This window comes from Maylandia zebra, linkage group LG23 (genome assembly GCF_041146795.1).
Source record: "Maylandia zebra isolate NMK-2024a linkage group LG23, Mzebra_GT3a, whole genome shotgun sequence".
NCBI classification, from domain to species: domain Eukaryota; kingdom Metazoa; phylum Chordata; class Actinopteri; order Cichliformes; family Cichlidae; genus Maylandia; species Maylandia zebra.
Window position 1 is genome coordinate 17,004,586 of NC_135188.1, and position 15,323 is coordinate 17,019,908.

Sequence of the window (15,323 nt, forward strand, 5' to 3'; positions counted from 1 at the left end):
AATAAAACACTTCTTCTGGAATGGTCAACTTTCTCTACATGTGTACTATGGCTTTCCTCTGGCCAAGGAAGCAGTGAAAGTGACTCTTTGAAATTGTAACTTTTTTGTCTTTAAATTGATTGCTAACCTAAAAATAACCTTCAAAAATTCAGTTCAAATCTTTAGAATACCTAAAACAAGACACATTTGCCTGGTGTTGCCAGGTGTTTGCACCCAATTGAGAGGGGTGATTTGAAGAATAAAACCACACAGAGATAATTAATGATAGATTGGTTATTGTATTCATATTTATTTATTTATTTATTTGCTATATTTGATTTTTCCCAAATGAGTCTTATTGGGTAGGGCTTGTTTACTGCTTATAGTCTTGAGGCAGAAAATAAAAGCTAATATGCAGAAAATCACTCAAAGTGCTCTCTTGGCTACTTTTAACATTTTAAGAAGTATAATAACACACTTACACACAATAGCAGGGTAGACACACAAATACACAGACTGATGTGCCGGCTTCTCGCAGGGAGGGCAGTGCAGGGCCATTAGCCTAACACTTAGACACACCATGTCTTATAGGCCGTGAATGACAGACAGTCCTCTGTGTGTGTACATGTGTGGTCATCGGTGAAACCAAGAACCACCATAAAACTGGGGTTTCAATAACACATTTTCCTGAAAGAGCACACAAGGGGCTCTTCAACGACCCACAGCATCTCGGTGTGTGTGTAGAGGGATTGTGTGTGTATTCTGGTTACAGTCACTGTGGGGGCCATAACAGTCTCAGTGCCTCGGCATCATGAGTAAACTGTGTAGAAGTGTAGCCAAACAAACACACCCACATCCACCCTCAAACACAAGCATCCACATACACCGGGTAGATATATGACCTCAGGGTTAGATATAAAGGGCTCGTCTCGGTGATGTATAGGCCAAGGTCTGGGTCATAGATCTAATGGACAATAGAATGGACCTTGGTGTGCATGCAAACATTTTCTGGCTAAGGCTGAGGACTGGCTAATGTCAGCCCATGATCTCCTTCTCAGCACTTGCACACACATACACGTGCATACTGGATCTTTTTGTATTTCCACGCCATGTCAGTCATTTGACACACTGACATGTTGTACCATGGTGTAACCGGCTGTAACTGGTGTACAACTGGTTATTTTTCAGAGTTGTGCAGCATCATCGAGTCCTCTTGCTCCAGGCGAGCCATCTGCTGGATCTGACATGTGAAATCCAGGCAGATAATCCACTCCTCAGTGTTTCACTATACTTCGAAGAGCACATTTCAGATGTTACAGGCAGCTGTTGAAAATTGCTTTATGAAAGAACCTTTATCATTACTTGAGAATGTGTCTTCAACTGTTATTTTTTTGTAAAAACCAAAACTTGAGTGTAAAATTACTGCTCACAAAGTGGACCTTACTAAGTAAATGATGTTTTACTTCCTTGAATTGAAGTTAAAAGCCATAACTTTATTCTAATAGGCCCGTATCTTGTATAATATTTTCTTCCTGCTGCTGTATTTTCTTTTTTTTTTTTTACCATATGAGACTGAATGATCCCATTTTTCCATATACATTTGTTTAAAACTGCTCTGTGACTTCACTTTCTCACTGTTTATAGCTTAAGTAAAAAAAATAAAATTCTTAAATATCTATTCCGCTCATGTGCTCATGTCTTAAACAGCTAACTTGAGATTGTCAGATATAAGAGGTAGGATGTTTCATTCACCCAGTCACTCTTTCACCAGCATGTCTCATTAAACTCTTGTTTGTTCACTGCAGGCCTACATATTCAATTCCTATTAGTTTACAGCCAATCCACTTCCACTGACTTCAATAACACACACTGGTTGATAAGGGAGACACTTTTCAAGCCACATGCCAAGGCAAGCAGACAAACAAAATAAACAAATCCATGCAGGGAGAGGCATGAAAGTGCGTATGTAATTCCTGTAATGGTTATTCATTCACTGTAAATGACTGTCAGGCTTTTGATCAATCAATCACAATCAATCAATCACGTGAACAAAATGCGTGATGTAGTGCTGAGTAACGGAAAACTATAAGTCTACTACAGATTGCAGAGCTTATAGCAATTGTATCAAACATTAAATTGCAATAGGCCTGCTATGGGCAAGTCCAGGTGGGAGGGGAGGGGAGCCAGATGCCTTCTGCCAGATCACATGAAACATCTCAGGTTCATCTGGTATCCAAGATAATATTCATCTCTCTGAGTTATCAAATCTTCACTATTAACACAAGGAAAGATTCATTGTTGTTCTTCATGGCTACCAAGCACTGCCACAAAAGTCTCTTCAGCGTCTTCTGTTTGTTATAACTATGACTATTACCATGTCCTGCCCTCAGGCATAAACAGTTTAGTTGAATCATGTACATGAACTTTATTACGAACAAAAAAAAAAAAGGGGGGGGGGGGGGCTTTGCACATTACTGGCACAAGATTTAGTTTAGACCGTATAAAAGCTAAACTCAGACTAGAGCGAAAAGGGAAAAACGCAGAGCATCAGACCGCAAAATAGGTTGATCAACAACCAGACGACTGGACAAAGACAAAGGGGAGGACAGGACCATCCGTTAGGGACAGACAGGGGATAAAAAACAGATGGGAAACACGACACAGATTAAAGTAATTAATGGCAATCAAACACACAGGAAACATAAAAACAAGACAGGTAAAAAACTGATAGATACCGAAAAGAAAAGAAAAAGATAGATACCGAACATGGAAACAAAACAAGAAGCAGTAGAACACAGAAGTCACAAACACACAAACATAACTAAGAAAAGGGGAGTGAATTAAAAAAAAAACCAACTCAAAACAAACCCCAGGGCCAAAGCACTTTGCTCTGGAAACAATGTAATACTTTAAACTATTCTCTCATATTTTCTACCTTGCTCTGTCTCTCTTATTGAAATTAATTAAATTATTTATTTAATTATCTTCTAGCAGAATGTAATCTTCATATAAAGATGTTCTGGGTAGTGCAATTAGAACAGTCTCCGGATGTTTTTTATTGTTGGCAGCGCGCACACACACATGATGATGTTGGAGTAAGTACATGTGTCTGTGCACGTGTGTGCTCTGTGAATGTGCTACGGGGGGAGGGATGGAAGTCAGGATCTATAAATTCATTTCTCAGGGCAGCTGCGGTAAGTAATAAGATTGCTTGTAAGAAAGCAACAAGAATGTGTGTGTGTGTGTGTGTGTGTGTGTGTGTGTGTGTTTCTCTTTTCACATAATGATCCTTTTTTTTATTATTAGGATCATTTTACGTCTTCTATCCTGTCATTTGAACCAGTGTTTCTTACATTTTCGCACAGGTTAATTTTTAACAAAGTAACTACAATGTTGGAATAACACTGAAATATCACTGGAATGGTTATTGAAATAATACAACACATGTAACAAAGACAATAACAACATATTTATTCATATTTGTTCATATCACATTTGTTAATTTTGAGTGAACAGACACCTTTTTTCCTAATTATTGTGTTTTACGCTCAGTGCTCCCCGTCTTGCCTGTCCCTTTGCTAACCTTTGCACATCAGTTAAATGTTTCACTTTGCAGCATTCAGCTCTTTTCATAAATGTGGTCTCATGGCTGACTGACACCAGAGGTAAATTTATGTAAAACTCCCATATGTCTGAATGACACAAAGCCGTTAATGCAACAGACCTGCAAGCTAAATGGGCTCTATATATTCAGTATCACACTAATAAAAAGACAAAAACACTCAATAGGCTTACAAATAGACATTTTCAGAAGAAAATAACAACATAAACTGTGTCAGAACTTATGTATCGCTATGTTTTATATAGAAACGCTGTGTAGGACCACCATCACAACCCTGTGATTGTGACAGAGGAGGTGATGAGGAGTCACCCAAATATTTATGCTGACTGCCTGTTTATCAAGCCAAAGCTATGATGTACAACAAACAAACAAATACACATATTCACAGACATGCACACAGACCCACACACACCAAATGACAGAAAGTGTCAGCCATCCTGCTGCTCTGATGCAAAATCAATCCCACTGATGGACATAATCCCTTTTAGAGAGAGAGGGAGGGCAAGATGTAACACTAGATGACAGCCAACTTGCTACAACAAGGGGGAACAACCACAAAAGCCACATTTAAGCAATGACAATAAATGATGACTTTAATAAAAAATGCACGGGGTGTTATTGGTCTGGAGGACTGTACAGCTCATGCACATAAAGACTGAGCAGGAACCCCCCAGTGGTGGAGCCGATCTTGTGTACATTTTCCTGTTTTTCCTTCTTTTCATAAGTTTGACATGATGTATATTCAGAATCTAACATTATCAAAGCTGATTCCAGAGGAGTCGAGATGTGATTTACTAATATATTAATTTAGGTTAATTTGTATATTTAACTGTTTAATTGTGGGTGGGGGAATTATTACAGTTCATATGCGTTGTACAAAAAATTCTGATATGGTCTAGTGCAATCTGGTCCTCATATAAGATAAGATAAGATAAGATAGAACTTTATTAATCCCTCGGGTGGGTTCCTCTGGGAAATTCGACTTCCAAAAAAAAGCACAGCAACGACCGAAGTTACAGTTACAGAATTGTTATATATATATATATATATATATATACACACACACACACACACACACACACACACATATATAAATACAGAGACAAATATAAATAAAATATACAAAGGGGATAAATAGAATAAATAGGAATAAAAAATAAAAATACAAGTGAATTGCACATTTCAAGTATTGAGTCTATTGCACTGTTGACTATTTACAAAAAGTATTGCACAAGGTATTGTACAGTGAGGTGAAGAGGCACTACAGCTTAATTGTTCCCCCCTCCTTTGTCCTCCTGTTTCCCCTCCCTCTCCCCTCCAGAGAGGAGTTAAACAGTCTGATGGTGTGTGGGACAAAGGAATTTTTAAGTCTGTTAGTTCTTGTCTTTGGGAGAAGCAACCTGTCACTGAACAGACTCTTCTGATTGTTTATGGCCGTGTGCAGAGGATGCCCAGCATTGTTCATAATGTCCAGCAGTTTCTTTAATATTATATTTAATATATGCATTTAGTCACTATAGTGCTCTTAATAGCAAAGTAAAATAATGCATGTTGATTGTCTGTAAACTTTAATCAAAGAAAAACTTTCATTTCTTTTATTTTGGTGCGTTGACAGTTTACTTTTGTTTTTTGTACAGAAAAAAAAGAATATGCTGAAGGAGGTGTATGCACTATATATCTGTTTGTGTTATCTTGACAAATAATGATAGAAAGTGAGACAAGAGGAAAAGGCGATGCCTATTAGTCTAGAATCCTACAACATGTACTCTGTCAAGAGATAACATAAAGTGAATGGTGGACTGCACGCTTCTCAAATGAAATCTTCTCGATGTGTGATGCATCTGTGTGTGTGTCTGTGTGTATGTATGTGCGTGGGTGTGTGCCTTCAGATGAAAGGTTAATTGGGTGGCTGCTGTTGTCCCAAAGACAGAGACAACAGGATCTGTAATAGCTGTGACATTCCTGCCTGCTCCCCTGCACACTCCAGGCAATGGTGTGAGAGCGTGTGTGTGCCATGTGGGTGGATGTGCAGAGAGAGGTGTGATGTCCCTATATAAAGTCTACTTTTCACTTGTAAGGAGAAGAGAGAGAAAAAAATAAAAGTTAGTGGCTTCCAAAATGATCCTGTTTGGTCCTTCTTGAAGTGTCTCAGTGTTTTTTTATAGAGAAAAATGACAGCCTGTAAAGTGTCATTGTGGAAGTGGAGTGACTGTGTCCATTGTCCACTGGTAAAACAACATAATTTCATTAATTAATCCCAATGCATTCAGCACAGCATCTTCATTTCAGCATGAATGTCTACCAATTCATGCTCAAAGAAATTTTGACCCTACAGTTTCTACCTGTTGATTATTTTCGTTAACAGTTATAGAAAGTTGCTATGGTTAACCTTAAAACTACCTTTTATTAATCAGCCTACATTTTACTTGTCTTCTCCATCATACAGAGTAGTATTTCTGGATATCTTCAGTCAAGATTTTAAGCCTATTCTCAAACTGAACCAGAAGAGCAGGATAGGTTAAAAAAAACCCATTATAAGTGAGAAATGTATCCCACATCTGAGAGTAGCTCAGCAAGCTCTCATACTGCAGGTAAGCTTTGTTCAATATTTCAACATACGCACACAAACAGACACACACACACACACACACACATAGAAGTGCACTCATGAAAACGCGCATCCCTCTTGAGGGACAAGGTGATGTGAGTGCAGGTGTCATGAGCCATCAGCTCACCGAGTGTGGAAGAAGATGGCCAGATATAGACACAGACACATGCATGAAAGTTGCATTGGTGTGAACAGACAGGATACGGCTCCTAGCTAAAACCAGTCTGTGCTCATCTAATAATGATGCTGCCTAAGAAAATCTGGCATGATAGAGGCTTTCATCACCACCACGAGTATAATCTACACCGTCACAAAAAAAGTGACAAAGATGTATTGATAACCGTCATATTTTTATATATTCAAACAAACGTTATGTTATGTCGTTGTGTTCAAACAAATAATGCTGCTGAATGCGTTTTGGTTTTGACAGAAATATTACATTTCCTTTTAAATAATGATACACAGGCAGAAATAACCTCTTAAAGACATCAGTCAAAGTTTCTTTGATATATCCTTTAATACGTGTATCCTTTCATCTACTTAGATGTACTGCAATACAGCTGAGTTGAACAGGTGATCAGAAGTTTTGCCTTCTTGCATTAATATTCTTTAAAGCAAACTACAGAGCTATTGCCATAGTTTTAAAAGAAAAGTCGCTTCACTTTTTTTAACCTTACAAAGTTGCTATGGTAACATAATAGCAAACCATTTGTACAGAATAACTTGAATTCATTTTTAATTAGGAAAAAAATGGATTCTGTCCATTGGACTATATTTGTTATTAACTTTCCTTTTGGGCAGACATTTTTCTTCTCATCCTTACAAATGCCAACCATGTGAAAAACACATATGTGCACACGTTTCTCTATATTATAGCTTCCACAAAATTGAAAGAGCTTATTGATGTAACTTGATATATGTGCACTATTAATTTAGAGATAGTCTGTGTTAATCTGCACTCATTTGTAAACATCTATAGCTACTTATGTGGCACACTACATTTTATATTGCTTAGCCTAAGATTGTATTTAAGGTTACTTAGGGAGAATACGTTTATACAATAAATCATTCTGGCTTTGTCCTCCCATTTTTCTTGCATCTTATGAGAAAGGTAATAAGTCCACTAGAGTCCGACTGTACTGTATGGTAATGCGACTTGAGAGGGTATGCAAATACAATTTGCAAGAATTTGCATTCAAATGTCTGCTAAAACATGGCATTTTAACTTCCTTTAGTGCAACAAAAAAGGAATACAAATGCTTTACTAGCAGCATAAAGGAACCAACAATTGTAAAAGCCTGGCATAAAGAAAGATAGAAAATACACAAAAAAGGAACTAAAGCCCTTTGATTCTATAAATAAACATAAAGTACAAAACCTTGTGGAAACTTGTAAACCAACACAGTCTTTCAAGAATTACATGTACTTCAAGAAATGAAGACGGAGAAAAGCGTGCTGTGTGAGACTGCTCACTGTGTAACCACGACCAGCTAAAAATGGAAAAATGAGGTAATAACATGAAATGCTCTGCATACTGTGGCTACTGTCAAAAGTCATACATGTTAGGTGAATTTGTCATTCCACATAAATTGTCCATACATGTGAATGTGAGCCTGTCCCCACGTGTTAGCTGCGTGATAGACTAGCGACCTGTTCACCGCCTCTAACTGTGTGACAGCTAAGATGGGCTCCAGTCTCCCCATGACCCTGAGCTGAATATGTAGTTAAGAAAATGAATGATGGTCAAAATATAAATATATCAGTTAAATATGAAATAATTAAATACTGCATTTAATATTGTGGACTTTTAGGTATTATTAGGGGAAAAAAATACTTAACTGAGCTGTGATAGAAGTTTTCCACGATTTCCTGACTGACTCATCTTTTATTGACCAAGTTATCTATTATTTGTTTCCACCTCCCTCAAAAAAATCACATTGGTGCATGTGTGGGCAGCGTAAATCTTCACTGTAGATGTGCAAACATGTGGCTTTGCTCATAGGGAATCTTTTTTTTTTTTATTAATGATTTATTTTATTGATTTTTAAAAAAACTGTGACTGCGTCTCAGAGACAGTGAACAGTGGTAGAGCTTTGAAATAGCTGCACTTATACAAGAGGAAAGGAATCTACAGGTCGATGACTGCTCACGCTATCATCAAATATACACTCGCCTCGCATACACACGAACACACAATCCTGGCCCTTGGCTGAGAGTTGCCATGTGGAAGTCTTTCCAGGTCACTAACTTTAAGTCTACTGAAACAAACACACTTTGTTGGTGTCCTCCTAGCACCTTGGTTTTCCTCCAGTTTCTTGCTACTTTTCTATTTTCTACCACAATTTTCATTTTGTTCTCCTTTTCTTTCAAATTATTGTTTAGTCTTGTCTCTGGTAATTCAACAACTCCAAGCAATGAAAAACATTTCATCATCAGCAGTTCAATAAATTATCATTAGGTTCCTCCTTCTGGTCCTATTCTAAAACCATTCACTGTTTGTAGTCTGTATTTTTCTCTCTCTGCTCGCTATGCAGAAGCTGAAGGCACTGATCACTTTGCCACAACATAATCATTTTGACAACTTAGCATAGCAGACATAGCACAGCAGACATCATGCGACCACAAAGGAGAACAGGGGAAGGCAGTGCTTATAAACTATGAAAACACAGACAAAAAGCTTGTATAGTATGCTTTGGTGTGTGTGTATTCTGTCAGGTACTAAAAGTACTAAAACAATAAATGCTCCAAAGTTGATCGGATTGCTTAACCAAGAAAATTTTGACATGTATGAAGACATTTCAAAATGTTGCAGAATGTATGCTTTCGGCCATTATCTTGTCCTCCTGGGGTGTAAAAGTCTCTGAAACAGCACACACCATCTGGCACTAAAGCTCCCAAACCACTGAAAAACAATAATGATAATAATTCTGTGTAGAAACCAAGTATGGCAACAGCATGGATAGTTATTATAGTCATCCTACAGACAACCTGTGTGATCAAACAAAAAATAAATATGCAATGAGACAAACAGGTGGACTTTATTAATGCGACACACACACACAGACAGAACAGATGACAGAATGTGGCCACCATTCAACCGGTGTGTAACTGCTGTCTCGCCCCTCTTTAGCTGCTCTCTCCATATGACATTGATGCCTTTTGCTTAACAAGGCCACTGTGACTCTGATATGAAGCGTATGTTTATTTGCATCACATATGACGACTTTCTAATGTGAACTCCTGCATTTCTTGAGTCTATGAAATGCATTATTTTGTATGAAGTGTTGGTCTGATAATCTGTCATGTGTCTGTGAAAACAACCAAACATAGTCATGGTCAGTGAGTCCGAAGGCTTATTCAAGAGATTGAGTAAGACAGCATTTTACCCACTGCGATAACCAACAAGGCTACGATTTCCTAACATTATGCTGTTTAAATTTCAACCAGTTAATTAGGGTGTAGACTGTATTGTGAAGCAGTTTCTAATCTCTCTCTTTTTCATACTACAGTAAGCAAGTCCATCAGTCACCAAAGGCAAGACACTTATCTTCAGTTTGACTTCATAAATAGCCAATGTGAAGCCTTAAGAGAAGAAATGATTTCTAGATAGCTGTAAGTCCAAAGGCATAGCACACACAAATATTCAACAAACTCAGAGCTGGCTTGTTAAGGCCATTCGTGTAAACAACGCTTTGCCTGGCGAGCTCCGCCAATAGGAGGTATCGCTTTGTAAATGTAGCACATTTGCAGTTCAAGGAGAAGGTAGCAAGGGGGACGGAACCAGGAAGCAGAATGAATATGGGGAGAATAAAGACAACAAAAGGAAAGGGCATGCAGACAAGAGAGCAGGGAGGAGGACGAGCAAAAAGAGATGCAGGCATCCCAGATAAAGAGGTTTAATTGACTGTCACAGAGCCTTGTGGTTGTGCTGCAGCTACTAATAGCCAGCTAGAGGCTGCTGAGGCTAGCGGACACACAGAGAAGCTGGACTTCTCTCATTATCACTGCTACCCTCAAGCTCTTGCTCTCGTTTCCTCCTTGTCTCCCAGAAAGTCTGTGCTACAGCTGCTTTTCGGCTTATTTGGTTGAGTGTAATGTGCTTGAGTGGCACAAATGTTAGAAGAATCCCATTGTAAAAGAATTTCATAATGAATAGAAATATTGTAAAGTAATAACCTGCATGGCATGATTTTGAACTTGTATGTGTGTGTACTGCAAGATCCATTTGCTGTGTAGGAAATTAATGGGCCTCTGCAATTTGTCAGTGTTTGTGCGAGAATGTCGTGCTCTCAATTTTAAGTTCAATTTATTGTGCTTTATTGGGAGAACGTTAGAAGTATAAAGAACAAGTTTAAAGGTTTTGACAAAGTACAGAAATGCATTTAAATAAAAATCACAGAGAAATTAATTACTGCCTCTGTGGTTTTTATATATATATATATATATTATGTGTGAGTAAGTACGTGTGCCACAAACAATCTTGTACTCAGTTTTTTTTGTTTTTTTTAAATGGGATTAATATTACTTAAAGGCTTAGAATAAATTTACCATCTTCTCTGGCAGTTTCTTCTCACCTCTTCCTCATCCTAACTCACTCGCTTCACCTCGTCGTCCCCCCTCTTCCCCGTCTCTTCATGTCCCTGCTGCCCTGTACCCTCTAATAGGCTATTGATTTTCCATCTGCTCACGAAGCAGCCTCTACTTTTACCGTTCACTCATGATATTAGCTGTCCATTAACAGCAGCGAACAGCTCGGCTTGCACGTCAGCATCTTGGTTCACACATCCTCTCTCTCACTCTCTCTCACACCGACACACACGCATAGCAAGAGCACGAGAGAGAGAGAGGTCAGCTATGTTAGTCCTGTCCAGCAGATTGACTTTTCTTGCAATTCGTTGTAATCATCAAACCAAATAAGACAATTACAGGGTAAGATTGGTTATTACTGGCATAACTGCCCGTTACTGCTGCGTTTATAATTAATTGCAGGTCACAGTCTGTATCCTTAGTATGAAACACGACTCTTTGAAGCAAAAACACTACCTGCTGTGACAAAGTTCAGTTTTGTGAGTGCTAATGAGGTATTATCCATGTATTCCTGTAAACAACTGTGATTCATATATTAGAACAGCAACAACAGCTGTATGTGAGAATCCCACTATAGAAGTCAGTTCCAGCTGTAATTCTAGGACACAGATTCACTAAAAATAAACAGGATATACAGTGATTTCTTCAGTTAGTTATGACTGTGGAAGGTGTTGAATGAGTGCCTGTAGATTGCATCCTTGATTCTAAGTCTAAGTCAGCATGCTTTATTGTCACTGTCAGCTTTTCATTAACATACTAACAAAGGTATAAAAATTATGATCAAGCAAAAAAAAAATCATGTTTTTCTGTTTTTATCAGGTTTTTGGTGTTATATTTGACCTAAATTTGTATTTGTAATTAGTCTACTTTGAGTCAATAACAGATATTTCATGAATATATTCATGATATATTTTGAAATCATTTGTTCACTATATACATAAAAGCAATATTGACTTCAAAAGGATAATTAAGGCTGTTATAACTCACACGCAAAGCTTTTATTATATTCTTAAGTCCCCAAGATGGCAAAAAAAAAAGTTAGTGAGGCCAAATAACAGTAGGATGTCAGAGAGAGGTTAATGATGTATCGTGCTGTAGGTTTGTACAGTCAGAGGTTGCCTGGCTGTCTATCAGTCTTTCTCCACTGCCATTTATTTTAATTATCACTTTGTAATGAGGGCTGCACATACTGACAGTTTGCATTATGGGACTTATGATTTCTTTTTCTTTTAGTTGTGTTTATTTGCCTTTTCTCAGCTGTCTGTCATCTTTCTGCTCACTTTATTGTCTGATCTCCTTTCTTCTACGAATAGTGCTATGGAGGAAGAGTTGTTTTTTTTTTTTTTTCCCTTGGATCTTGCATCCCTGAGTACACATCCTAGCATACCTTCAGTTGCTTTAATTCCTTTCAACTCATCGATATTTGCTGACATGTGCCAACAAAAAGCGGAGAAGTATTAGAAAAGAGAAAAGGCGTGTTTTATGATCATGAAATATATGTACGATATACCTTTAAATCCCACTTGTTTATTGTTGGTATTTTATATGAACACTGTTTTCATTACGCCCCACCTGGGGGTAATTTTTTGTAGCAGCTAGTGATAAGCCAAACACTGGAGGAGCCGACTTTAAATTGAGCCTACTTTAAATTGAGCCTACTTTAAATTGAGCCTACTTTAAATTGAGACCTAGCCTGGCTTCACTCCACCTCCTACCTAGCTTCAAACTGAGTAGTGCTGCGTTAATCCTGAGTGATCGTCTGTGTTTAGACAAGCTAGATCGACAACTATTGTACACATTGCAAATATCTTCTTGAACATGCTGTCCTGTTTTTAGCCTTATCGCGTTTTCTTCTGTTTATGCTTAAAAAGCAATTAAGCCACTTTTGTTTTCCTATGAGTAAAATGTATGTTACTTGTTTATATTTTGAGAATGCTTCGCTTGGCATTTTGACAATGCCCAAGATGAAGATATCAAGATAAAAAGAATAAATAAAACCTTTCTGTTTGGACAGCAGTTACTCTGTGGTCCTGGTCCTTACTAGGACGTGGGAAAGAGGGGAGACATTTTTGTGTTATGCTCAGACCAGGAAATACACTTCATGTAACCACACCTGGTATGTGGTTCCACACTTGTATTCTTATCTGCTGATCTGTTTCATTATTATTAACCGCATAATAAATAACATTAGTTTGAAGGAGCAAAAGGTTAATCAGCCATAATATGTCTATAAAGTGGAAATGTAAAACCAGTGCAGCTAAGTGAAGGTTTTTTTTCTCTCTATTCAGTAGAAAATCTGTAGAGAAAAAATAGCCTAACAGAATTAGTAAAAGTGACTGAATCATTTTGGTGCTGAAATTGTACTGAGTAGTTATTTCAGGTCTTAACTCACTCTAATTTCTTCTTGTAGAAACTTTCAGTGCATCTGTCTTATTTTCTCCATTGCCAGCCCATGCAAGTGAACAGTTGCTTTCATATTGAATATGATCCCTGTAATCAGATGTTTGAAAAACAGGAGATTTGTCCAATTTCCTGCCATGTCGCTCTGCAAAATTGTCTCCTCTGTCTTTATCCCTTCGTTTCATTTCCCTTTGCTCACAATCACACAATCCAGAACAGACAAAGGGAGCTCTTTTAGGATTCTACGTTTTACAGGCTTTCAAATGCTTCAAATGCTACCCTCCCAAAGAGGTTACAGAGGATTACAAGGAATCCAGGAAAAATTACATACACTCTTTTTCTCTCTCTTACACTTTATATATATAAATGTGCCATTGTGTGTCCTTGAGGGTATTGACCTTCAGGACAGGTGTGACTATTATTGTGTAGAAACTCAGTTTAGGATGTAGTTTAGATTTAGGATTAAGTTTGTTGGTTTGGGAATTAATGCAATCAATGTAAGGACTTTACAAGTATTGCACCACAAAAGTGCACGGAAGTGTGTGCGTATGTGTGCAAGATGAAATTGCGTTGGCCTTTACGGAGCCGAGTTAATTGTCTGATTGGGCGGTTCGGTTCCCTCCTGGACGGCTGTAATTTACTGATCTCCCAGCATATGTGAGGCTGCCGCAGCACATACTTGACCTTCTCAAATAACTGGGCCAGATAGAGAGAAAGGCAGAGAGAGAGAGAGAGAGAGAGAGATGTCTGTGTGAGCATGCTCACATGTCTCTATGTGTGTCTGTGTGTGTACCGACAATTTGCTTAATGCTAAAGTGGACAGCTGGGCCGACAGCTCTCACTTTAGAGAGCTAAAAGCCTCTTTAATTTAGAGAGTTGGAGCAAGGGAAAAAAGTGGAAGACAAACAGAACGAGCAAGAGTGCAAAAAAGGGCAGTTTCTTTATCGCTATCCACTGAAGAAGGAAATGAAATGAGACAGATGTTGGTTTCCACTCCACTCCAATCCAAATAAATAAATAATTATACACCCTGGGAAAAAAAGAATATAAAAACATAATAATCACCTCCACACAACCTCGGCCATCATACTTTAATCATGATTTTATAAAGAGTTTGGTTTACGATATATTTTGTGATGCAATATGAATTTTCCTTGTTCCACATTTTTGCTCAGACCAAACAAACTACTGTGTGTGTGTGTGTGTGTGTGTGTGTGTGTGTGTGTGTGTGTGTGTGTGTGTGTGTGTGCGCGCGCATGCAGGCTTACGTGCATGAAGTGTATCTATATCTTTCCATCCTCCAATACACTCAGTCAGCTTAAAGGTTTCTGACAACACCTGCACTAACGTCACCTGAGCCCCAAATAGCTATGTGTGTCTGTATGTGTGTGTTGAAATATTGAACATCACTGCACAATTTCTCCAGCATGAGAGATATGCTGGACACTTTTCTCACCTCGAGTGCATTTGGTCTGCTTTAAAGCACCACTGAGCCAGCTTGATGCAGCTTTGGCGCGCAAACCCGACAAGATAACCAGTCATACTCAAATGTTCAGTGCTGTGTAGATAAGCTGCAACTGGGCTAAAGTGTCAGACTTACAAGTGTGATGTAAAAGGTAAATTTGATTTACATCACTTTAGCTGGCTACATACTATTAGTAAATGCAAAGTGCTGCTTGTTAATTTACCTGTGATAATTGAAGTGGTATTTGAGCAGCAGATCAGCTTTTCATTGTTAAAATACTTATCAAAATACATTATCAATGGCATAGCTGTTAATAATGTTCTTTCTTTCAGTAAAATACCAAATGAAGTTAATTCTTGGGGTTTACCTTCATGGCTCTGTGCCATTCCAAAGTAACCTGAACACTACAGCTGATATTGGTTCATGTGCAGGAAGGAGAAAATAGTGGAATGGTCTACAATTTTTGAGGTGTGGAGGTAAGAACCCATAGAGACATATGTGCATATGTATGTGTCTATACTGAGAATGTAGCATCATTGTGACATCCATTTCGACCCGTGCATGTTTCCACAGTAGAGTCCGTTTCTTTGCACTGGTTTTAAACTTTGCATTTTGCGGTTAATTTTGTGTTCATACATAAACCCTAAAAGAAAAAAAATGTA

The 15,323-nt window shown here is 38.1% G+C and overlaps 1 protein-coding gene across 4 annotated transcripts in view; it reads right to left on the bottom strand.

The window, feature by feature from the left end:
• The window catches only part of nlgn1 (neuroligin 1), a 377,293-nt gene that overhangs the window by 45,605 nt on the left and 316,365 nt on the right, over positions 1-15,323 (bottom strand). The gene's annotated exons all lie outside the window — the stretch shown is intronic.